The sequence below is a fragment of the Mastomys coucha genome, unplaced genomic scaffold (assembly GCF_008632895.1).
Source record: "Mastomys coucha isolate ucsf_1 unplaced genomic scaffold, UCSF_Mcou_1 pScaffold16, whole genome shotgun sequence".
NCBI lineage: Eukaryota > Metazoa > Chordata > Mammalia > Rodentia > Muridae > Mastomys > Mastomys coucha.
This window is the reverse complement of record NW_022196898.1, coordinates 95627860-95654339: the sequence shown is the minus strand read 5'-3', so window position 1 is coordinate 95654339 and position 26480 is coordinate 95627860.

Here is a 26480-nt window from a genome sequence, read left to right as displayed (position 1 = left end):
AAGCACTAAAATGAAGGCAGTGATTCAGGTCTGAGGGGAGAAGAGAGACAGAAGCCTAGAAGGGCTAGAAAAACTATGTGTAGGTGAGTGCCACACATGTCAACTTCAGCATGTTGCTCTGAAGGCTTTGTCAGTTGAGTCTTCTGGCTGACTTCCCAGAGCCCTTGAGTATCACAGCACAATGGGAAGGCTCCATTACATTCCTCTAATCGGATTCCTGCCATTATCAAAGAAGCAACAGCAGCAATGAAAACTGCCAGAATGGGAGAAATCACAACTACCAACTTAAGGAAGGTAATCGTGGAGTATAGGTTAGAACAACATTAGTGTGCCCACATTGTAGACTTCTGCATTCACCCGAAGTCTTCCTAAGTAATGGCGGCTTTGGGGAAGAAATGCTGTTATTTATGCAGATGCCTATTTAAAAGGAGAAGTACATAAAAATTATGATACAATGGTGACTATTACAAACAATTTACTTATTCCAAGGAACTGAATATTAAAATATGTATCTGTGTGTGTGCACAGGCCACAGTACCCACATGGATATCAGAGACAACTCGAAGCAGTTAGTTCTCTCTTTCCACAAAGCAGGGTCCAGGAGCTGAGCTCAAGCTCTGACTTTTGGTGACAATTACATTTTACCACTAAGCCATCTCTGTGTCCTCCTCATTGTATGTTTTAATATGCATGGAGGAGGCTGGAGAGGTGTTCAGCCGTTAAGAGCACCTGTTGCTTTTGCAGAGCAGTGCATTTGGTGCCCAGAACTCATATGGAGACTCATATCCATCCATTTCTAGGAACCTAGCTCCCTTTCCTGACCTCCACAATATCAGACCTCCATAGGCAAAATACCTATACACGTAAAATAACACACACATACACATTTACAATAATTTAAACTGTAGTTAAAATATGTGAAACACTTTACAAATACAGGAATACTAGTAAGCCCATGATCTTTCTAAAAATAAAAAAACATAGAAGGTAAGAATCTCATGTCAAAGATTTGTAATCAAGATCTATTTTAATATCTTAGAAAAATATTGCTATGCAAATGTTTCTCAATTTGTGTGTGATCATGATGGTGTGTGTGTGTGTGTGTGTGTGTATGTATGTGTGTTTCTCTGTGTGTGTTTGTGAACAGGCACACATGCTTGTGCACGTACACATGCACACGCGCACACACACACAAGCACACGCACACACACACATGCCCATATGAAAATGTGCAGAGGATGGAGTTCTTTGCTAGGTGTCTTTCTACATAACTCTCCACTACATTCTTTAAAGCAAGATGTCTTGGTGAACCTGCAGATCGATAACTAAGTCAGAATGTTTAATGGGCTAGAATGAGAGGCTGCATTCCTCTGCTCTCCAACGCTGAGCGCACGGATTGGCACATCTCCACCCATCTTCTGTGAAGCTGCCCATTTCATGAACTCAGTCCTACATACTCCTGCACCCAATACTTTTATCCACTGAGCCATCTTCTTGGCCTACATGATTCTGGATTTGAAAACACCCTAAGAAGCATGAGTAGCTGCATAAAGTACATTTTTCTTATTTAAGGTAAATTTATTTATTTTATCTATAAGGTGTCTTGCTTGCATGCATGTCTGTGTACCACCTGGGTCTGGTGCCAATGGAAGCCAAAAGAGGGACTGAATCCAGGTCCTCTGGAAGAGAAGTCACTGCTCTTCAATACTGACCTGCATCTCCATCCCTAAAAAGCACTATTGTTGAATATTTATCAGAACCTAATTAGAGGCCTTTCCATTTTCAATACTTTACCTGATTCACTTCAATACACATATAACTAAGTTACAAAACTCATTATTTACTGACAAATCTACTCCACTTAATACTTCCTAGGTGCATTATATAAAGGTTCTGATTCTTTAAAAATTATAAGGTTTATAAAATAGTTTCTACTACTATTGAGTTTCTACTCAATATATACTATGGAATGCTATCAAAACCATCATGTGATGAACTCTAGTTGTGCCAGCTTAGTTTTAAATAAAATGCAAACGAGCCAGTCAGTGGTGGCACATGCCTTTAATCCTAGAATGTGTGTGTGTGGGGGGGGGCAGAGGCATCCAGATCTCTGAGTTGAAGGTCAGCCTGGTCTACTGCATGAGGTCCAGGACAGTCACGGTTACACAGAGAAACCCTGTCTGAAACCAAACCAAACCAAACCAAAACAAAACAAACCCAAAACAACAAAAAACTAATATAGATAGATAGATAGATAGATAGATAGATAGATAGATAGATAGATAGATAGATAGATCTCAGGAGCCTTATTTTAGAATGACTGTGTGAACCTATAATAAGAGTTCTCTTCCTTTTAACTTGAATATGAATGGCTTTCATTAAAATGTTTTCAGTAGCATTTCAGCACTTACTGTACTTCTAATTCAATATTCCTTGTAGTCCTCTGTTAACCACTAATCTCTTCCACACCAGTCCTGTGCTTTGTCAAGATAAGGACCATGCTTACCCCTCATTCATCTCATTTTAAACCTTCAAACCTTAAATACAAACCCTGATATAATACAGACCTTCAATAAACACTTGTTAAATAACTGAATGAATTCGTGACCGAACCTACGATGTTTGCCCTGACCAGGCCCAGGCTGTGAATGGAAGAAGTGTTTCAGTGAGCTGCCTCTTCCCTCCCCTTTAAACCTGTGCTCATGTTAAGTTCACATGATGATAAAACTGGGTGCAAATAATTTTTTCATATAAGATTCAGAGTTGGATGTATTTTTAAAGTGAATGAAGACTGCAAAGTTTTCTTAGGTATTTGCGGTACTGTTTGGAAATGAAAATACTGACCTATTATTGCAGACTTATTAACACCAGCTATCGTCCTGATTATTCTACCACAAGCCAAATTCCATTCACTGCAGAAGAAATTGCTCTGGCTCTGCTATGTAAAGAGGCGAGAAACACAACAGACTTTCTTTCTGTTGTGTTTGGGATGCAGTTAAATTATTTTAGGATGTTCAGCAGTGTAGCACAAATTCAAATCCTGTGGGCAAAGCTAAACAAGCAATGTTAGGCAGCTTAGTCACTTAATCTTTTGGTGTTCAGTTTGTTGGGTCTGTGCTGTGAAACGGACCCCGTGGCTTTCATGTGGAAAATGAGAATGCTCTGTTACAGCTGATGTGGGAGTAGAGAAATAAACATAAGGAACCCTTACCAGCTCTTAATATCAACTGCACTAAGTAAGTGTGACTAACTGCATTCTGGTAGTGATCAATCAGGGGCTGACCAAATACTGTTTTGGTATGCCCATGTTAATGGTTTTCAGTTATTGATCTATTAGGGCTTGACCAAATACCATTTTTGTATATCCACTATGCAGACAGGGACAGAAAGCAAAGGAAAGTTGAACAAACTGGTTATTAACCAAGTTACCACTAAATTGCCTAATTTTCTTTAGTCTATCTTAAGAGAATGCCGAAGGGACATTTATAATGACTCGAAAATTGCCTAAGACTTATTGATCCTAACCATTAATCATTAACTTGTCAACAAATATAGTTTTAATAGAAACTTTGAATATTTTCAGTTACTTGGTAAATGAAACATATCAGACCATTTTTACTGAAACATTGAATTTGGAAGAGATGTCTCATTACATCTTATTTCCCTCTTTAAAATATTCCTGAGTGAACTTAACCTTAGTTTATAATAATGAAAAGGCAGCATAGCCTGTTCTATGTGGCTTAATAAAGTAAACAATTAAACTGCTGCATAAACAGGCTACTGGTCTTCAGGGATAAAGATGAATGCAATAGATATGGGATGTGTAAATGATACTTTGATTTAAATCACATTTGGGTAGATTCCAGACCCCATTAATGTAAACAATGAAAGTAGATTTATTTACTTCGAGATGAGAGAGGTCTTTCTGGGTTCTCTCTGTATCAGCCACACTCTGACTAGCAGCCATCTCTACTCCCTCTAGTTGGTAATTAGGCTTTTGGACCATTTTAAAGCATACAGAGGAGCTTTCTTTCTAAGTATCTAAGGCTTTTAAGCACAAATCCCAATTGTAAGCTTCAAGACACTTGAATCCTGATTACCTTTTCAGTCCTTAATTACCCCAAAATCAGGTTATCAGCAACTAGTGGTAACAATGGCATCAGAAAGCAGTGGGGTTGCATTCAGTACATGCTCTGGATTACTTCATGTGTTAAAAACGCCCCAGTCTCACTGAGAACAACAAACAAATCAAAAGCCACACAGAATGCTTAATCTCTCCGATGCTGTACACATACAGCAGAGGACAGCTCATCTTGCCATGGGATCACAGAGATGCTTATAAGGCACATTTATAAAAGAGAGCTAACGTCATTTTATGATATCCCATCCCCCATATCATCCTCTGATAAATCAGATATTCCAATCATATCAACACTGTCTTCTATCAGTTATACTGAGTCTTCCCAATCATACATGCCTAATAATAATAGTAGTGTGTGTGTATGTGTGTGTGTGTGTGTGTGTGTGTGTCTAAAATAAAATTTTTTGACTCACCCCAGAGTGAGGACAAAACAGGAATAAATTTCTGATTGAGCTGTAAAGTAAATGCATGTAACATGTTTTTTTTTTTTTATTTTGCTCAAACTCAGATTATGTTCATAAAGATAATACAGTAAAAATGTCAGATTTTGCCGGGCAGTGATGGCGCATGCCTTTAATCCCAGCACTTGGGAGGCAGAGGCAGGTGGATTTCTGAGTTTGAGGCCAGCCTGGTCTACAGAGTGAGTTCCAGGACAGCCAAGGCTACACAGAGAAACCCTGTCTTGAAAAAACAACAACAACAACAAAACAAACAAACAAAAAACAAAAAATGTCAGATTTTTAGAATACATTTTAGAAGTTATAGTAAAGATCAGATCTTTTTCTTCTCAGAAGGAAATTAATTAAAGAAAAGATACAAGAAAGACATGGTTTTTTTCTACTGTATTACCATGGAATATTTATATTATTCTGTTCTCAAAGCATGCTTATTAACATCCACGGAGTTGAGTTACAACACCTATTTGTAGCCTGTGTGCTCTGGTAACACACTTTTGCTTAGTCTCTCTGTCCATGGCTATCCTATCATACGTGGTGGTTCACCAGGTTCACTCACTCACTATAGTTTACAATGGATTTTAAGTACTATCAGAGTCTAGTATGGCCCATCAAACACACTCAACTTCAACTACAAGTCTGACTATTTCTTTTAAGAGTGTGTGCAGACCTGGAACATCCTTGTAGAATATGAACTCTGCTCTCACTTTTTTCCTCATAGAGATTCCACATATATACCTAAATCACTGCTATGTTTTTTATACGATGACTGGAAAACACATTGTTTTACATGTTTACACACATTTGATGGCATTAAAAAGATGATGTTCCAATGTTGTTTCTACATCTCATTGTTTTTGCTAAAAAGGACATAAATGATGTTTGCATGAATTTGGGGAATTTGTGTGTACTATCTTTAATTTATGTAAAAATGCTGAAGATGATTTTGCTAATTAGGGTATTTGACTTTAAAACTTAACACAGAGCTCTCGTAATCAAACACTTCTGGATTGATGGATTTCAGAAATAAATGCCATGTTTATCATCAATAGAAAATTCTGCCAGAGTCTAGTCATTATTGGATATATTATAAAAAAATATACTTAAGTAAACTTTCATCAAAAGTTTTGAACTCTTAATCTTTTAAAGGAAAACTCACAGAGACATACTAATGTAATCTTAGCAATCATAAAGCTAAGGCAGAAAACCCAGAAGTCAGAGGCCAGCTTAACATACAGAGGCAGCTACAAAAGAAAGAGAAAGAAAGAGAAAAGATAGAAGAAAAGAGGGAAGGAAAAAAGAGATAAATTCAGCATTTCAGCAAAGCAAGTAAATTTAAAACAAGCTGTGGGCTGAGGGCGAATATCTGCCCAGTGTGTATCTGATAAAGGACTTCTTTTCCTGCTGTAAAAATTTTAACTCAATAATAAAAAGACAGATGATCTAATAAAAAATGAAAAAAAGACTTTGTATCCTGCAATAAAAATTTTAAAACTCAATAATAACAGATGGGTAATCTAATAAAAAAAGCAAAATATTTGAGAAGATGCTTATCAGAAATGTAGGGACTGCAAATCGCCAAAAGATATGGCCCTTGAAATCGTTAGTCAAATTAAAATTAAAATCACAATACACCACCACTGCATACTTACCTTTATGTCTCAAATCAGGATTAGAAATCCCAAGTGCTGCCAAAGGTACATAGGGCATACAATACTCATATAGAACCAATGGGAAAATAGAGTTCTACATACGCTTTAGAAACCATTGTGATTAATCTTTTGAGGTTCATTCCACTATTGCTATGTGGCTCTAAACTCGTCAAACATGAAGTTCTAGCCTAAAATTCTTGCTTTAAAAAGTTGGGCTGAAGCCGGGCAGTGATGGCGCATGCCTTTAATCCCAGCACTTGGGAGACAGAGGCAGGCAGATTTCTGAGTTCGAGGCCAGCCTGGTCTACAGAGTGAGTTCCAGGACAACCAGGGCTACACAGAGAAACCCTGTCTCAAAAAACAAACAAAAACAAAAACAAAAAAGTTGGGCTGAACCACTGAATCCAACTACTAATCGTGATGGATGGCAGGTCAGCTCTAGTCATGGAAATGTCATGCAACACTGAAAGAGAGCCTAACAATACGACAGGTAGATGAGAGGCAGGACAGTTCACTGCCAAGGAAGCTAACTACGAAGGGCGGACATTGTCCATTCTAATGAAGAGAAAATGATTTTAGTAGTATTGTTGCCTTACAGTCCTGTACAGTCTGCTTAATATGTATAAATTCTTTTTCACAATTGTTTTTTGTTTGATTGATGTGTATTGGCTTATGTGACAGTTTATTACATATTTTTTAATTTAATCAGTTTTTCATCATAATCTCTCACGAAAGTCTTTTTTTCAGATTTCACAGTTTTTTGTTTTTGTTTTTTGTTTTGTTTTGTTTTGTTTTAGATATACCTTTGGCTTATATTGTTATTTAGTATTTAGTTTGAGATATTTTTAAAAAGTTTTCAAAAAGGATGACAGAAACCATTAAGAATCTAAGTGAGACCTGAGACAACCCCCAACCACAAGAACTCTGCAAGGGTGGGGCAGAAGACACCCAGAGGTCTGGGCACCACTAAGGTGAGCAAGTAAGTAGTTCAGAAATGAGATGGAAAGAACAGTGCGTGCATAATGAAGACAGGCAGACCTGGAGACACAATGGCAGTGAGGAACCAACTGCCTGATACAAGTAGCCTGGCTACCACCGAGGCAATGGTGAGGACCTGGTCCCACCTCTTAAAGGCCATGTCTGGTCTGTGGCTCTACAGCACCAGTGCCTGCGTCAATGCCCATAGCCCATGTTACCTCCAAAGACCAAGTATACATCCCTGGTCTGGGCTGCAGCCTGGGGCTGTGTTGATGTCCAAGGGCTGTGTGGAGCTGGCTTTACCCCTCACAGGCTGCTACATGGCCTGGGCATGGGACAGATGTCTCTCTTACCCCTACTACTCTCTACCTACTTTCATTAGGTCAGAGAACTAGCCTCACCAATAACCAGCTGCCGTACTCACTTGGGAGAGTGACTTTATACTTCCCTTGGGGAACACAGTAGAGTTACCTCTGGTGATGGAGGTGTTGGTTAGTTAGTTTGCTGTAAGGGCATGCATGTGGGAACTGGCCCTGCCCCTCACCAACGTTGCATGGGAGAGCAGGACTCAAAGGTATAAACCTGGAAGAGCTGGCTCTGATCACTAGCCTGGGCAGAGCAGGAGAGTGGCCCACTCCTCACAGTCTGCAGTATTTGGGGAGAGTGGCATGGTAGAGCAGGATCCAAAGGGCCTGAGTTACAGAGAGCTGGTGGGCTCATCAACTCAGCTATAGACAAGCCCAATTCTAGGACTTTGAGTGGGCCTACCATAACATCTGTCCCATCTATGAACTTTTGCAGAAAGTGAGGGGTCCATTCCTGTAATTCCAAAGCTTCAGGACCTCCGTGACACAGTGCAATAAAAGAAAATCCAAGAGGAGTCTAGATGAGGATCTAGTATTCATAGTGTAGCAGAAGCCAGTGACCTTGAACCAGATCAATGACTCATTGCAATGAACATTTGCAAGTAAAACTGTTTGCACAATAGGGTATAATGTGGGACATTCCATGATATACAGCAGCTTCCCTGGATAGATTTTTCTTCGGGGAGGTTGCAAGGACAAAGGGTGGAGACAGGGATAATTGTGTAATTGCGGTATAAGGTGTGAAATTTACAGACTCAATGAGGAGGATTTTTTTTTTTTTTTTACTAAGAATCTAAGTGATTTATCAATCAAAATCTTGGTAAAAGTCCATCAGTTATGACACATGGAATGTTTCTCTATTTTATTGAGTCTTTGAGGGGTGTGTGTTTTAGATAACCTTTGAATTTGCATATGAACATTATATAATTATAAGTTCAATAGTATGCTTTTTTGTAATGCATGTATAACATATATGTGTATACCACAAAAACTCAATAGTATCTCTGTGTTCATTGAACTGTAGATTGGTTATCTTCAAGAATATAATTCTATGCAAGTTGAGCACATAAAGACTGTTTTTCCTTGTCATTATTCCCTAAGCAGTACACTGTAACAACTACATACACAATCTGTACGTTGTTTTGAATACTGTACGTAGTCTAGCTATGGTCTAAAGCTTAGAAGATACATGTGTATACTGTACCACTATATAGGGGCAGTCATGGACTTACCATCCTAAGGAGTCTGGGATCAGTTTCCCACTGGTATCTAGGTATAACTGCATTTTAAAATGAGCTTTCTTCCTAAGATGTTTGATGTATTTGATGTCGTCAATTTTGTGCATTCTCCACATAGTTCTGAACAATTTGTTCTTGCTTCTTTGTCATTGTCATTTTATCTAAATATAGTCATAATTTGTATTGCTTCCCTCTTAATTGTCATCATCCTTTTTCATTGCCTAGGATGGAACATTTAGAACTTGATCTTGTGTTAAGAGAATGAGTCTAATGATTGGAAAAATCTCTCTGGTGTTACTGAAAGAGAGAGGAAGTCTCCTTAATATTCCATGCAGGTATTGTGCATAGGTCTTGGCATTTTAATGCTACTTTACCAATAAGCTAGAAAGGTTGGTTTAACCCTCTCATTGTTAAGTGATGATAGAGAAAAGAATGGGGTGGTTTTCGTTTTAGTTTCTTGTTGCAGGAGGAAACAAACAGTGTAAGAAATGCACAGACATATAGTATGTGGGCAAGTAAAGCTCACCCCTAGATTACCAGAGGAAGGAGTCAGTAGCCTGGACTTCATCCATGAAGAAGGACTTTAATGATGAGAGTGAAATGGGATGGACAAGGAGACAATGAGATGCATATAGATGCAATGAGATGATATATGTGTCATCACTCAAAAATTCTATCCTTTAAACTTGATAACAATCTCCTTAGTCTTGATGCAATATTCCAAATTCCATATGTTGTTTATTGTGTCTTTGATGGTGAGTCTATGTCTGGCCATGATCTATCAAAGGAAAGTAATATGGGGGTCATATTATACCATTTATATGATGAGTTCTATGAACTGATGCTGTAACTAAATGAGTTGTTCATGGTTAGTGAAGTTGTTAATTTATAATCCAAATATTTTATGAAGGATTATTGATAGGTATTGTTCAAGTTTTACTTAGTTCAGTTGAAGGTTATTAATCAAGGGTGAGTATTGGGGTTTTCCTGTTTTTCAAATGATTTTGACGTAGTTTATTTGATAAGAGAGAGCCAGTAGTAGGAAATGGAAATACTCATTTCTTAGAGAAGTGAAATGCTATGAACTTGGGTGTTTATTTTATAATGTTTTTAGTTTCTTTCATGGTTATGCTTTATTTAACATGATATTCTCATACTTAGTAAATATATCTAAATTTGATTTATTTACTTAAATACTATTAAAAAACCTACATCATATCATATATTTATATTTATATAAAACATATATATATATATCTGTTTTAATTTTTGGTTTCATGCATGATAGTTAAAAATTAAGCTATAAGTTTATATCTTAGATTCCTCATTGTCAAATCTACTATTATTTTTTAAAAAATGATCTTTAACCTTGAAATAAAAATCTAATCTCTATATTCTTCAGTGTTTAAAATATGATCAATTATATGGCTTGTCAATGTTTTCTTCTAAACTTTCTATTTTTAATATTATTTCATTTAGAATATTTGCTCAATATCACTCATATCTTGTCTGTTGCCATAGTAACCATGGTTCTACTGATTGTCAATTATGAATAGAAACAGTGCATGTAATTAAGTCTGGACCTTCAACAGAATCTGTACCCAAAGTGACAATGTATTGGATATTATCCCTATCATCTTATTCTTCACACAATAGACATCATAAAAACAAAACCACCAGAAGACCAGATCATCTGCAATCTCCTCTGCCTGTCCACATAATCTGTATTCAGAGGCAATACAATGTCAGGAAACATGAAAGGTGGTATCTTGGAGTTTTAGGCATTCCTATACACTCTTAACTTTGAAATAAGTCCTTCACAAAGACTTGCAGAAAACAAGAGAAAATCAACAATGGGTTATATGAATGAGGTCTGCCTTCATTCTTGAACTGTCAATTTTGTCTCAGAAAAATATTGGAAACTTAGCTTGTTCTCCAGAATGTCTTCTTTCTCATCATTACATCTGATTTAACAAACACATCTTAATAATTAAATACAACAAAAATGAAAAAAAATGAAAACATACTTTTTTTTTCTCTTAAGTTGTCATGGAAAATCAAAAATTTCAGTGGCTGGCTTAATAGTAACAACTATGGTTTACACATGAGACTAAAAATCTAAATTTAGAACATTCATACTTCTGTTTAGTGGTGAGACAGAACCCATCCAAAATAATTATTGTATCTATATAGGCAGACAGGTGTTATTGCTTAAAACTTTTTCTTAACTTTTCTAAGAAGTTGTTTTTTAATTTATTGAAAATTGATTTTTCACATACTATACCCTCATTGCAGCTTCCCCCTGTCTCTACTCATCCCATTTCCTCCTGACCTCCACTCCCATCTGGATCCACCCCTTTCTGTTTCTCACTAGAAAACAAACAGATTTCTAAGTTAAAATACTAATAGAATGAAAACAAACATTACCAGAATAGGACAAAACAGAGGTGAGGGAGCCCAAGAAAAGATACAAGAGACAGACATAAACATAGTGATCCTTTCATTTATATACTCAGGAATTCCATAAAAATGCTAAACTGAAATTATATATATACATATACATGCATATATATATGCATGTAGTTAAAAATTAAGCTATAAGTTTATATCTTAGATTCCTCATTGTCAAATGCATACATGCATATATGCAAAAGGCCTGAAAGGTAAAAAGAGAGGAAAAAAAATCAAAATACATATAAATATATTAAAAGTTATATATATTTGTATGTGTATATGTGTGTGTATGTATGCAATGCACATACACAAAGGACAGAAAAGGTAAAAAGAAAGGAAAATCTATCTAACTCTCTCTCTCTCTCTCTCTCTATATATATATATATATATATATATATGACACTACAACCTTATGAGACACACAAACTATGAAGATACCCTTGAATTCGTTTTCTGTTGGCCATCTATTGCTGGGCCATCATTCTACTCATCAAAATAATTAGTTTTTCCAATAGGATTCTCATGGAGGAAAATAAATTTTCATTTGCAACTATTTATCTGTTGGAGATAACTTCTGGATTACTGAAGAGAGTATGTATCCACTTCTTTCAGCATTAGGACTTTATCTGCTGCAGGCCCTGTGCAGTGCTTTAGTCTCTGGGAGTTTATCTGCTGCAGGCCCTGTGCAGTGCTTTAGTCTCTGGGAGTTTATCTGCTGCAGGCCCTGTGCAGTGCTTTAGTCTCCGGGAGTTTGTATATGGGTCTATCCTGAAGATTTAAATACCTTGTTTTCTTTTTATCCTTCATGCTTTTGGCTCTTACACTCTTTATGTCTCTGCTTCTGCAGGGTTGTCAGAGCCCCAATGAGATTTGATGGAGACATCCCGTTAAAAGCTGAGTGTTCCAAGGTCTCCCACTTGCTGCATATTGCTGGGCAGCGAGTCTTTGTGTTTGTTCTCATCTTCTATACAAGGAAGCTTCTTTGATGATGGCTGAGCAGGTCCCTGATCTATGAGTCTATCTGAATGTCATTAGTATTCGTTTTAGTAGAATAGTAACAATAAACAAACTGAAAAACATAAACCAGGTAATCACCTCATTAGATGTATAAAATGCCTTTGACAAAATCAAATACCCCTTCAAGATACAAATCCTGGAAGATTAGGGTTACAAGGGACATGCCTCAGCATAATCAAGGCAGTTTACAGCAAGTTCATAGCCAACACCAACTTAAAAGGAGAGAAACTCAAAGCGACTTCAGTAAAACCAGGAACAAGACAAGGTTATCCATCTTTCCATACCTATTCGACATAGTACTTGAAATCTTAGAGCAATAAGACAACTCAAGGGGACCACGGGGATTGAGACTGGAAAGGAAGAATTCAAAGTATGTTTACTTGCAGATGATGTGATAGTATATATAATTGACCTTAAAAATTCTACCGGGAAACTTTTACAGTTGGTAACCTGTAACTGAATACAAAGTTAAGTCACAAGAACACCTTGTAGCCCTCCTGTATATATATAAATGACAGATGGACTTAGAATGAAATCAGGGAAATAAAACTTCTCACAATATTCTAAAATAACATAAAGTATCTTAGGGTAAGTAACAAAGCATTTAAAAGACTTATATGATAAAAAACCAAACCAAACAAATCAAAACAAAACAAACAAACAAAACAAAAAACCCACCACAACTTTAAGACAAAAGTCTTGTGGGACTAACCAACCATCATTGGATTTGGTTTAATGCCTAATTGATAAGAGGGGACACATAGAGGACACTGCTTGGGTGGCCAAGTATCTGAGATTAGATATCCAAGGGACCTAGGTATAAATGTAGCTTTTATTACCTCACATGAAGTGATGAGATGAGAGCTTTACCCAAGCTGTGTAAATACATGTTTTGGACTGACCCCAGAGCATTTCCTTCTCTATTCTAACTATCCTTAGGCCTAGTCCTGGAAGCTTATACCCTTTGCACAATGTAATCTTCCAAGTTCACTGATTCAGTAGAGTTTCTCTTGGCTTCTGACTGAATTGCTCTGTCTGGACTTAGACTAACTTTGACAATATGTTCTAATCTTTTGGCTCCTCATTTTCTGGCTCATTCTAGCTTTACCTCTATCTAGCTTGTTCTCTCTGTAACCTGTCTCTGTAAAACTGTCCTGGTAAAAGTGTCATACACACACACACACACACACACACACACACACACACACAGACACACACCATATCATATGTTTTTTCTCTCCTACTCTTAAGTAGTCTCTTTTTCTCTGTTATTCTTATGTGATTTCGGCCAATCCTATCTCTGACTCATTTTGTCAAATCTCTCTCTTATTTATCACTTTGTCTGCCTACTAATTAGAGGTCACTTTCAAACATGGCTGATTCCTTCTACAAATTAAACTTACCTTCATTGTTAGGGATTAAAAGTATGTAGTAAGGGTATGTTTTTAGTCCAACCAGATGGTATGTCTATATTCCAGTTGGATCATGTCTTTGAATGTGATCCCTTGCCAGAGTATCAGTGTTGCTGGGTTAAAATTCCTCTGCACCTAGGGTAAACCAAAAAGCTTCTTTAAGCTTTTATGTTATAGAACAATTGAGCAATTATTATGAGAATTTTCTGCTACTAGTTTTGAGGTAGTCTTGTTTAAGTTAAACATGCGCATACACATATACCATACCAAAAACAACAAAAATAATTGAGCAAACACCAAATCAGGTTTAAGATTAAGTAATTCTTGTGCTGCTAATATGAGGAATGTTTAGAAAAGGAGAAGGTAAAACTAGATGAGAACCTTTTCCAGAGCTAGCATGATGAACTTTCTATATGGATTTATAAGCAGTCTCAGTATCAATACAAATGTTATTATGATTGTTCTGTTTATAATTTAAATATTAATATTTCAAGCTTGTAAGGGCCATGCTGATAGTTATATAACTGCTGGCCATTTATATCCAAGTTCCAGCTGCCAGAATGAAAATATGCCCTTTCCTCAAAAAGCATAATAAATATGTCCAGAATTATTACTATTATTTTAGCAATAAACCTCTTTGTGTGGGATTTGAAATACATGAATCTCTTCTGATTATATTCTCTGTTGAGATGACATGTTCCATTGATAGCTCAAAGATTTCAAGAAAAAGCACTACATAAATCTAAGATGCTGAAATATTACTTTACAACGTTAATCTACCATGAGAATTACAGTAATAGTAGCCAAAATGAAAGGTTATTGGCTGTAAATGTTTCAACCTAGTTAAATTTTAGGTCTATGACCTGTTTCCAAACTGTAGGATTCCAACTGCCCTGTAACATTTTATTTCATCTCCACAGAGGGTTGAGGAGATGGCTCAATTGGTACAGATTCCTCAGCATTAAGGTGAAATGTTGGGTAGACACTGAGGTGGTTTTACACTGGGGTAGGTAGACAACTGGTGGGGTCAAGGAGACAGGTAGATTCCCAGAGCTCACTGGAGATCCAGTCTAGCCAATATATAATCTCTGAGTTTGGAGAAAGGATCTTTGTGTCAAAAAATAACACAGTAAAAGTAATATAGGAAGACATCTGACATGGATCTCTAGCATTCATGCACACGAGTACAGGCACACACACAAACACTACGCACACATATACACACACATTATACATAAACACACACACACACACAATTTTCTGTTTCAAAAACTGAATTCTACTCCTTAGCTGTTAGCTATAGGGCCTGGAGTCTTGAAGTTTGAATGTTCCAGTTTTGTTAGGATACTTATTTCTCACACAGCTTATAGGAGACCTGAGAGTGTCAAATAATTTTAAATCAAAATGAAGGTATTTGGGAAGTTAGACTTCTTCCTTTAAACATATAAGGATTGTCTGACATATTGAAAAGGAGTTCTAGAATTCATAATATGCTATCTGATGGAATGGATTGTTTTTTTCTTAAATTATTATGGAGTTTTAAAATAAAAATATTGATTCAATATAGCGTTTATAATAAAAAAATAAATTCAATGGCAATTGAATAAGTAACATGAATTCAAACATGGGAATGTTTGTGATATCCCTATACAGTGTTGATTTTCCTTAAAGTTTGAAATAAGAATGTAAAGTTTAGGTACATACTGTAAGCCAAAGAAAAATCAGAAATTTTCTTTTACAAATAAAATATAATGAGTTCATAAAACAGAGATAATGAAACATTTAAATATCCTTAATCAAGCCAAAATAAATAAAACTATGGAAGAAAGGAGAAATAATAATTGATGAGACAAGTTAAAATGATCATGTGGATGCAAGATTTAAATTCTGGTGCATGACAGACAGTTGCTGTCTATATACATTAACATTGACACAAGCAATTTTTTAAACTGGGTAAAATAAAGACCAGGGCATAAGCTTTTATGAGAAAATTATACACATGCCTATAGTTGAACATGAAGGATAGGAAATGTTTTCTCCGCTCTCCTCTCCCAGTCCTCTGGGAGAACTCCAGACTCAGAAACTTCAGCCTCTGAGATAACAACAAGTAAGAGATATGGACTTTCATGATTTTTTTCCTTGGATATGGGTCTGCATCATTGGTTTGTCTGGCTGTGACCCATCTTGACATGGATTTTACCAAACTTGTAGTTCTCTGGATTTGGGACTCTCTAATATGGGACTTCCCTGCCTTCGTGACATGAGTGCCAATTCCAAGGAATGCTCTTTCATATGTCCTGAGCTGTCCTTGTTGCATCCTAACATAATTGTTAATGATGATGATAAACAGACTATGATATACCCATACAATAGAATAGAATATGGTCAGGAATTTAAAAAGTAAATTTCATTTCATAAAGAGACACAAGGGAACTTCAGTATATATTACTAAGTGAAATGAGAAAAATACTATTATATTAATTGAGTTTTTATAGAAAGTATTTTATAGAAATAGAGTAGTCAGAGATAGAGACACAGAGTGGCTCTAAACATATAGGGCTGCTTTAGTTTAAGCTATAACAGAACTGAAATATTTCTAACAAGGAATGATGTTGCTATAATATTGCAAAGTAATTTATTACTTAAGTGTTTATGGTGATGTGATACAAACAAACGTTCCATGCTATCAAGCTTATAAATGTAGAGAGAGTTCGGCACAGTACATAATGCATGATACTGTTAATGCTATTACTAGTTTATGAATTTATATACTATAGCTATGACTGCCATACAATCTATTCTTTTTGCTTATATAAAGTTTGACTTATACAAAGCAGTCTCCCATGATGCTCTGGCATCAGACTCATACACTTGATGTTTACTTTGTCCTCGCGATCATATCAAGAGACCAAGTTAAATGATGAAAACTAATAAGCTCATATAAATACAATATGATGTCCAAACAATGACACAATAGCCAAATGGCATTCTTCAGGATGACAATAATACTACTATATAAACATATACATGCACGTATGAACAATTAACTCAGTGTTGGTGACTAATGGTTTCCTCACATGCTATGTGCATTCTGCAGAAACAGTAGCCAGTGTTGTGGGTCCAATTTATGTCAAGTGTCCTGAGAACTAGGATATCCAAAGCTTATCCTAGATCTAGCATCCTAAGAAACAGGATAGCAGATGTCTCAGGTCTACAGGAATGCCAAAATTAATCAAGCTGTAGATAAACACTGAGACACTGTAAAATGCATATTATCCTTCTAAATTTGATATACAAAGTACCTAAGTTCACAAATAGTTCACTATATAATGAACAAGTAAACAAAGAGATGACCTAGGTGTGTCAAAACCAGAGTGGAAACTGACTTACCGTGTGTTATCTGGAGCAGTGTGCAGAGTTCTGAATCAACAGCTAGGCAATGGATATCAACAATGCCACAGTTATTTCCTGTTGGTGGCAAACACACTTGGTGCAAATTTAACCTGAAGTAAACATAGAACAAAGTATGGGGTACTGGAGAGATGGCTCAGAGCCTGGGAGACCTCATTGCTCTAGCAGAAGTCTTGAATTCAGTTACCAACACCCACTGGTAGTCACACCCTTCCATAACTACAGTTTTAAGGTATCCACATCCCTTTTCTAGAATCTGAAGGAACATACATACATCTGAGCACCCATCCATACACATAAAGCTAAAAAACATCTATAAAAATAAACCAAAAGTGATATTGCTTTTATCTCAGAAGCCACAGTACAGTCATGCAGGTCACCTTCTGTACTTGTGAGGTACATATTCTAAGCACACACACAGACATACTTACCAGTTTTTCTTATAAATTCATAATAGAAATTGTAAACAAAAGTATACCTCAATTTAGAAAATAAATCTCCATACAGTTACATCGTCTGGATAAACTGTTAAGGATAGGTTTTTGTGTATCTTTAAAGTTGCAATATTTAGTATTATTTTAAGATTTTTGACCTCTACTGAGTAAATGCTAGGTAAATTAAGCATACCTATGAAGTTTGTCAGAATATAATTACAAAATACATTGCTGGAATTTCTGATAAATTATGTATGTATGTATATTGTAGGTGCTATGAGTTTATATATTTGTAGATTTCATGATGACAATAGTGTTAAGTGTTTCAGATATTGATTGTTTTATAAATGTCACTATTAAGATCTTGAAAAATGTTTCTTTTAATTATAGATAATTTCATACATGTGTACAATGAATTCTGATCCTTTTTATACTTATTACTCAAGATATATTCTCTCACCATGGCCTTCTCCAAATTTCATGTTTTTTCTTCTTTATTTTTAACAATCTACTAAATCCCATTAGTACTGCCCATGTGTGCGTTGGTATGCAGCATTCACTGGGGCATGAGCAACCTAGCAGGGACTACAGTTTCAAAGAACAAGAATTCTCCATTCTATGGCAGGTATTAATAATCAATAACTCCTCAGTTAGAGATGGGGTGCTATGCTCCTCCCACATCCATGTCGAAATTTTGGTTGGCCTGATGGTGAACATGTCTTGTCCAGGTAATCCCAGCTGGTATCTTCCCATTAGCACACCAGGCTTGATACGTCTAAAAGACAGCATTTCATGTTTTCTCACCTTAATATATCCCTTTTCTTCTCGTTCAAGGCAATCTGTGTTGTGGTTTCTACTTGCTTTGAGCTATTCTCAATAATACACATACCACCTGAGAACTTTATAATATAATTTCTATATTTGGCTAATACAAGAGAGTTGTGTGTGTATGTGTGTATGTGTTTGTATGTGTGTATTATTGCACTCAATATTATGGATTACTTTGGACTTTTGTGATCAATCTTAAAAGATCCAGCATGTTGGGGAAACAACCTGCTGCATCTGAAAAGAAAAAAAAAGATGCGGAATGTAAATTTTAATTCTAATTTGGAATTGACCTAAAATTCATCAGATTGCATCTACACATTGATTCAAGAATAGTACATATGCAACTGTAGTGCACTATACATTATAAAACTATAATTTCCCAAGGATCTATTTTAGGCCTTGTGTCTTATATAAATCTTCAGCAACATTACTGGGAGGTGAAATATTTCAAGTTTTGCAGCTGAGAACCCAGGTGTGTACATTTCTGAAGATTCATGACAACATTTGTAAGAAGGACCCTTAGGTATGTACAAGAAACCATTCCTTAGGTATTAGCTAACATCTAAAAATAAAGGGACGAACTGTCATTCTAAATGATGGGATCATCTGTGGCAACATCCTCCCGAGGTCACTCACAAGCCACAAATCATGCGAGGTGTGTATCTCTCTAGTAAATTCTTGGTGTCGTAACTGAAATCTGAGAGCTGAAAATCTTTGCCATTGCCAGGTGAGTATAAAGGAAATAGATGTTACCAACTTTCCCCATCAGCTCGAATACAATGGACCTTGGCTGCCGGGACTGCTGTAGGCTTGCTATGTTTTTTGTATCTTTGGTTGCATGTTTTATATGTTTTAGTGTCAAGCATGATCTTAAACTTCTAGGGCTAGAGGAAATAACTCACGGGTTGCCCTTTATGAATGTTCGCTTTTATGAGCACATTCGCTATCTTAACTTTATGAATGTGTGTTTCTTTATCTCCAGACACTTCACATTATTTTCTAACAGATAAGGTCTTTTGAATTACCATGCCACTCAATTATCAATGCAAGAAATTGACATTAATAGAGCTCTAGCATTAAATCTACAGCTTTCATTCACATTTGTGAATAGCCTGAACGATGTCCTTCACAGCGAAGTGATTCTTTTGCGAATTCATCATTAGAACTTGCATCACATGATACAACTAATTTCCATGTCTTTCTAATCTGGACCACTTCTTAAGCCCTCCTTTGTGTTTCATGATCCTGGAGCTTTTAAAGCTTACAGCTCATTTGTTTTATAAAATGTCTTTCAGTTTGGCCTTGTCTAGTATTTTCTCATAATTAGATTCAGGATGTGCGTTTTTGGCAGAAACACAATGAAAATGATATTATGTCTTTCTCCTGGCAGGATGGAGGAGACATATGGTATCTAGTTATCCTGTTATTAGTGATGTTAACTTTGGTCACTTGGATAAAATTCTCCCGAGCAGGTTCTCTCCACCACAATGTCACTGTTCATCACTTGGTGATTAATATACCTCTGGCTGAAGAGTCATTCTGACTGGGTAAATTTTCATTAGACATCATTGTTTCAACTACTATTTAGCATTTTAATTTTTTTATTTGCTTGAATCAATTGTTATAAGAGTGGTTACCAAGTAATAGGTACAAAGAGAAATGCCCATGGAAATAAGATGACAAGCCTTTTAAGTGAGAAGCACAGAAATAATTCTTTAAAACGCTGTACAATTCTGAAATTCAGTCAAGGTTTGGTTTTATATGCTAACAATCTTCTAAAGGAGGGAGAGTTCCCCTAGATCCGTTAATATCAAGACTGGTTCCAGGGTCTTAGGATAAAAATTTATTCTGGAGCATTTTGGTGCAACAGAACATAAGTAACTGCTCCATGAAATGGCAAAGTTCCAACAGAAAGATGGGTAAGTCAACTTGATGAGGCTATAAACAGATCTGGGTCATTTTTAAAAAGAATGAAAATGAAAATTGTGTGAATGAATATACACAAGATAGAGCAGAAATGCTGTTTTATCAGCCGAGCTAAAAGAATTGCACCAGAATCATTCTCCTGGCACCTAAAGTGGAAAGAGCCCTTTGGAAAGATCCCTTTGCAGCATTGGACTTCTCCATTAGCCAAGACTGCGGGAGGTTAAGAAAATCTATGGGAAATGCTTCTACGCAATTCAAATCTTTGCAGCATGTCAGGAAACTGCTCCTACTTGAGAGGAAGAGAGGAAGATGTGGAGAAGAAGTGTGTGTTGAGCAGAGACTGATCCAAACTAGTGTGAATTCTCTGGAAGAATCAAGACAAATATGCTCAGTTACTCTAGAAAGTAACAGAGCAGATAATAAAATCTCTAAGGATTGAGCCAGAATATAAAAGGATCTGAATAACAAAAAATACAGATGGTCCAAGCTCACACACTGCTGCATGGGAAGGTCCAGGTTACATATAGAAGAGATTAGAAAATGCAAAGCTGACCTTAGTGAAACTATAGATGGTGAAGAAAATGAGTATAGCCATAAGAACACCTGGATCGGCTGGTGATATAGAAGAAAATGGAAAGAGAAGGCCAGAGCTCCCCTGCTAAATGTATACATACATCCCTAGCCTTTGATTTAGTTACAAATGCATTTTTATATGCTAGTGGCTCCAGCTTAACACATCTCACAGCATGAATGCCCTCATTCAGCTGCCTCTCACACTCACTCCTGACCAGGCACGGCAAAAACCCATGGCCATTTAACAAATACGACATATGTATCTGGGGAAGAGCTGGCAAGCAAGATTTTCCATTTGGACTTCTCTATGGAGTCCAGCTCTGGGTTTTAATGATGTCTGGGTTTGGCTGGCCACTGAATAGGTAGAGATGGTGGTGTCGAGGTGACAAGAAGAAAAGCACATTGTTCCTTCCTGGTCACTCCAGTTGCAGCTAAGCCCTGGTGAATCCTTCCCTGAGATCCAACCTAACGTCACTGGATAAAGTGTTTCTTGGAAGCATTGCCCAAATTCCTGGTGCAAGGTCATGCATAGTCACTAAAGCACTGTTTTAGTTCCTACTGTTTTCACACTACATAGAAATGGGTGTGTATGCTAGTATGGCATTCATTTGTGAAGTTTTCAGATTATTTTGTTTGAAGTAGACTGTGCAAACATAAAAATTGTATTTTAGGTACTATGAGTACTGTGAGGAGAGTTAATCCAATAGAGGAGAGGAAAGATATAATCCTGGTAAACTAACAATGAATCCAAAAACTTAAAGTGAGATGCAAATAGAAAAAGTGATTGTGGCTTTCAGAGAAGAGAAAGTCAAGGAAGAGATTTAAACAGAAAATATTAGTTGACACAATAAAAATCATTTGGATACTCACTCAGAGGTTGAGGCAAGTGAAGGACTTGCCCCAACTAGACCCACAAGACCTTGCTCATAAGAAACAGGCTTAGAGGGTCATGAGAAATATCTCATCCAACATGTCAGACAAAGCAAATGCCATAATTGCCTCAAAACTTCTAGTCGAAAATGTTTACAAAAAGAAAACTCTAACAATCAGTCAGCCAGGCATCGATCTTTAAAAGTTTAGAATCCAATAAAATGGATGCCCCAAGCAGGCAGACAGAGGGGCGCCACAAACCAGAGAACAAAACACAGAATGTAAGATGTGCTAATCGGGAGAAAAAAATTGTAGAAGGTAAGTTAAAGGGAAGGGGACGGAGGGAAAAATAGGCCATGTTAAAACTTTCAAAATAGAAGAACTGTGGATGATCTTAGGGAATTCATTTGACGAGACAGGTTGAGCATTTTCGTGACCACTCTAATTGAACAAACCGTTACTAGCAAGAATCTTATGAGGATTAGTCAGTTTATACATTGAATTATTTCTTATGCCTTAAGCTCCACAATAAAACAAATTGATTAAAGTCATCACATTCTCCCAATGTGTGATTACAACAAGATTCAAGAACACTACGTATCTTAATATGAATCCCTTATTAGTAAGAGTGACAGTGAGTGGCATGCATGACTCGGTCCAAGGACATAGGGTTGCCTGTACACTGCCAAGGACCAGGTTCTGATCAGACAGGACAAAGCTCTAAATGAACTGATAAAAGCTGGCTTCACTTTCCTCTGTCGCTTTCAGCTGCAGAACAGGATGTCAAACCTCTTTATACACAATGGCTAAAAGCGTCTGAGGCAGCAGGTAACTGACAGAGTCTGAAGGAAGGATTTTCACCCACACAGAAGGAGGATAGACTAAAGAGGAACTGGGTAAGGAAAAGTAGAGTTTCTTCAAATTTTTACGTTTAAAAACTTCTTCTCATACCTGTGCATGGCCTTGCTTTTGGGACTAACCGAAAGGAAAAATAGATTCCTTGAAAAATAAAATCTTGATTTGATCAATAAGAATGTAACTATTTTCTCTTTGGATCATTTTCAATTTCTGTATCTTCTTTCTTCCCATCTTCTCCATTATTTTCTATCCTTCTGAGTAGCTGCAACAGTTTCCATAAAACAAAAAAAGTATTGGTAAGTCGGTCAATGAGAGTGTGCCTTAGGCAAGGCAGAGGGACTCGGAGGAGTCTCACAGTCATATGAAGAACTGCTTTATTGCCTGCTTCTTCGCCTGTTAAAATATTCCCAAAGGAGTATTGGGACAATAATTTGCAAGAACTATTTTAATTAATTAATCTTTGTTTGGATTTAAAAAAAAATATGTCTTTTGTTTTAAAAGCCCCAGGGCACTAGCAGATTGTTAAAAATAAAACTCATTAATTAAATATTCTAAACAACCAACAGTTACATTAATAAATGGAGAGAGGGAAATTAAGCTTTCAGGAAAACACAATACCCGGTAGACTAACTACCTTGTGCATTAAGATCAAGATTAGAAATTCTCAGCTTGCTTAAAATTCAGCACCGGACACCTGCACACATGCCAGGGAGGCCCCTGTAATGATGTTAGATTTCTGAGCTATTCAGCAGTTCTTAAAGTCCTAAGAATGCCAAGTGTTCACATGCCACTAGTTTGACAGAGATATGGAGACCCTGAATTAACCTTATAAAGATATTCCTGCTTCTTCCTGACATGGGTAGATTTGGCACCTTGAGACTCTCTGTTACCTGCCTTGTGAGCACTTCAGTGTTATAAACTTTTCCCAACAAGCTAAAGCAGGGTTTTTTTTTTTTTCAGATACATCTCAAGTATCACAGTAATCTTTGTTTTTGCGAGTAGTGTATATGATTTGGATGCCAGGATAAGATGAGTGTGCAAGAATACTGTATGTTTATTGATGTTTGGGGCTCTGTTTGGGCCAATACAAAGGACAAGTGACAGCTTGGCAAGCTGACTTTAGATATAAACTCACCTCAGCATTATTCCTACTCAATGTCCCTCCCTGTCTTACCTCGTGCCCAATCCAGAGAGAACGGAGAGCAAAACAATGGTAATTAATACGGATTTTTACTTTATTGCACATTAGGAACCATGCTGCTTGCGCTTTCTTGTCTCGGTTCTTATAATACCTTTAAAATACGGTCTACACTTTCTTCTTTTTTCTCAAGATTTATTTCAACTTTAACCATTTGTGTATCCATGTATCTGTCTACGCATGAGTGTATACAGGGGCCCATGGACGCCATAAGAAGGTGTCAGACTGTGCAGGGCCCATGGATGCCATAAGAAGGTGCCAGATTTTGGAGCTGGAGTGACAGGAATTTGGGAGCTTCCTCAGAGGAGTACTGGAATTGAATTTTGCTCTTTTGAAGCACCAGCACCCACTCTTTCCTGCCGAGGCCCCTCTTCTTCCTACCATCAGTGAAACAAAGTGAAGGTCTGGAAGGGAATTCTCATTTCTCCACATCAGCACGGGTGACAAACACACTGTGTGGTAGGGAACTTACATGACTTACTGGGAGATTTTATATCCTAAGCAAAATATTTAAATGGGTTATGTTTCTCCCCTCATCTATTATGTGCCATTACATATGATTTCAAATACTTATGTTCTGCAAGTCTCTGAATCTCACTTGGAATATCACAAGAGTTATTCAAACAACCCACACCACTTTTTATTAAAATTTCATCCTACAATGGTAGCCTATGTCCCTGATGAGAAACCCATCCATATTTCTACTGGAAGTCAACATCAGCAACAGGCCTATCTTTTATCTCTCCCAATATATTGTCACATAAATTACATATGTATGTATATATATATGCATATGTATGTACATATGTATGTATAAAGTTGCCAAAGAACAAACAATACAAATTGGCCAATGGTCCAATATTTATTTTACTTAAGAATGTTAATTACTTTTTGCAATGAGACATCATGTAACAGTTTGACATCTAGTCAGGCTCTGACAGAATGTCTGCAGCCTCCGTTTCTCTTAGGGAATCAAAATGCATGGCAATTGGCTCTAAATTAAGACTATGTTTGTAAGCCAGATAAAGAAAAAGCTATACATAAAACATACCCTATTTTATTAAACCAGGAGCCAAAAATCAGACTTTCATTTATCAAACATTGAAATTGTTACCTAATATTTATTATATCAATGCACAATTTACCAAATAAAATAAGCCTTAATCTGTCTAATTATATAATATACATTTGACAAAAAATATATTTAATAAAAAACAAATGTATAACATGTGTAGAGGCCAGATCTGGGGGACTGGATCCCTGGAACTGGACTAAGAAGTGGTTGTGAACCACCATCTGGGTGGTGGCAATCCCCTGCAAGAGCAGCAAGTGACTTCCCTGCTGAGCCATCAACCTAGCTCCCAGTATTTTTAAACTAATAAGAATTTATTTTATTTGCAACATTTTTTTTTACAAAACGCCAGCTGTGCAGCAAACTCTTCACTTTTCTGCCTCTACCTCCCCAGTGCTAAGATCAATGGCTATGTGCCACTGTACCCCATGTAAAAGGCCTTTCCCTGGCTCATTAATGGATACCTACACATCATACTTATAAAAAAAGACTATGGATTATGCAGTAACCTGCAAAGCTAATGGTAAATATCAATAATAATTTGGTGAGAGGTCTTGTTTATAAATCTCATTTTCTCTGTGTAAGTGTCATTTTGGAAATGAGCCTGAATGTTTTCCTTTGTCCATATTTTCCATGAATCTTTGCATGTGTGCTTAGCGATCTATCACAGTATAGCTGATAACCTCAAAACTCAGTGTCATGAACAATTATGAATGCTTTCTCAAAATCTCTGTAGTCAAGAATCCTTACCAGGAGTCTGTATGACTGCATCTCTCATGAGGCTGCAGCTGACACTAGAGCCAAGACTGTAGTCATTTGGCAACTTCCTCAGGCAAGAAGATCTGCTCCCAAGATGGCCGACTGACAGGGCCATTGGCAGGAAATCTCACTTCCTCACTAGCAGTTGGCAGGAGGCCTCCATTCCTCCCTGTGTGGGCCTCTAAGGCTGCTCAAGAGTCCTCATGGCAAGACATCTGGTTTCCAGGCTTCCATCAGGGAGTTTCAAAAGAGAAAGAGTGAGAGACAGAGAGAGACTGGAAGTCACCGTTGCCAGCAGGGCACAACCCAGAAGTCAGACTTTGTCATTTGAGCCTTGTCCTTCTGGTCACAAAACTCACCCCTCTTCCACATGGTACCAGTCTCCACATGGTTAACTCTCTTGAGTCACAGAAAGTAGCTGGCCACCTAGAAGGTTGGCTACGAGGCATTTATTAGCATTTAAAACATAATTTAGTATGCTGCTAGTAAGGGCTGTTTTTGTTTTCTAGGCAAAGGTTTCTTCACCCATAGTCAGAATCTCGAGAGGTTGAACACATGACACTCCTAGTTGAAGATAGCCCCAGATCCTGCCAGTAGATCCTTCTCCCTAAAGCACCCAATCATGTCCTACTCTCTGCACTCCAATTCCTCTTATGATTTTCCAGAACCTCTGCTTTATCATCCAAGGATATTGCTGCAGAGGACTACCAAAGAGGAGATGCTGTGTCCTTATCCTTATAGCATGTGGCATGCTAACACACCCTTGGTCAGTACTTAGGAGATAGATAGATGGAGAGAGAGAGAGAGAGAGAGAGAGAGAGAGAGAGAGAGAGAGAGAG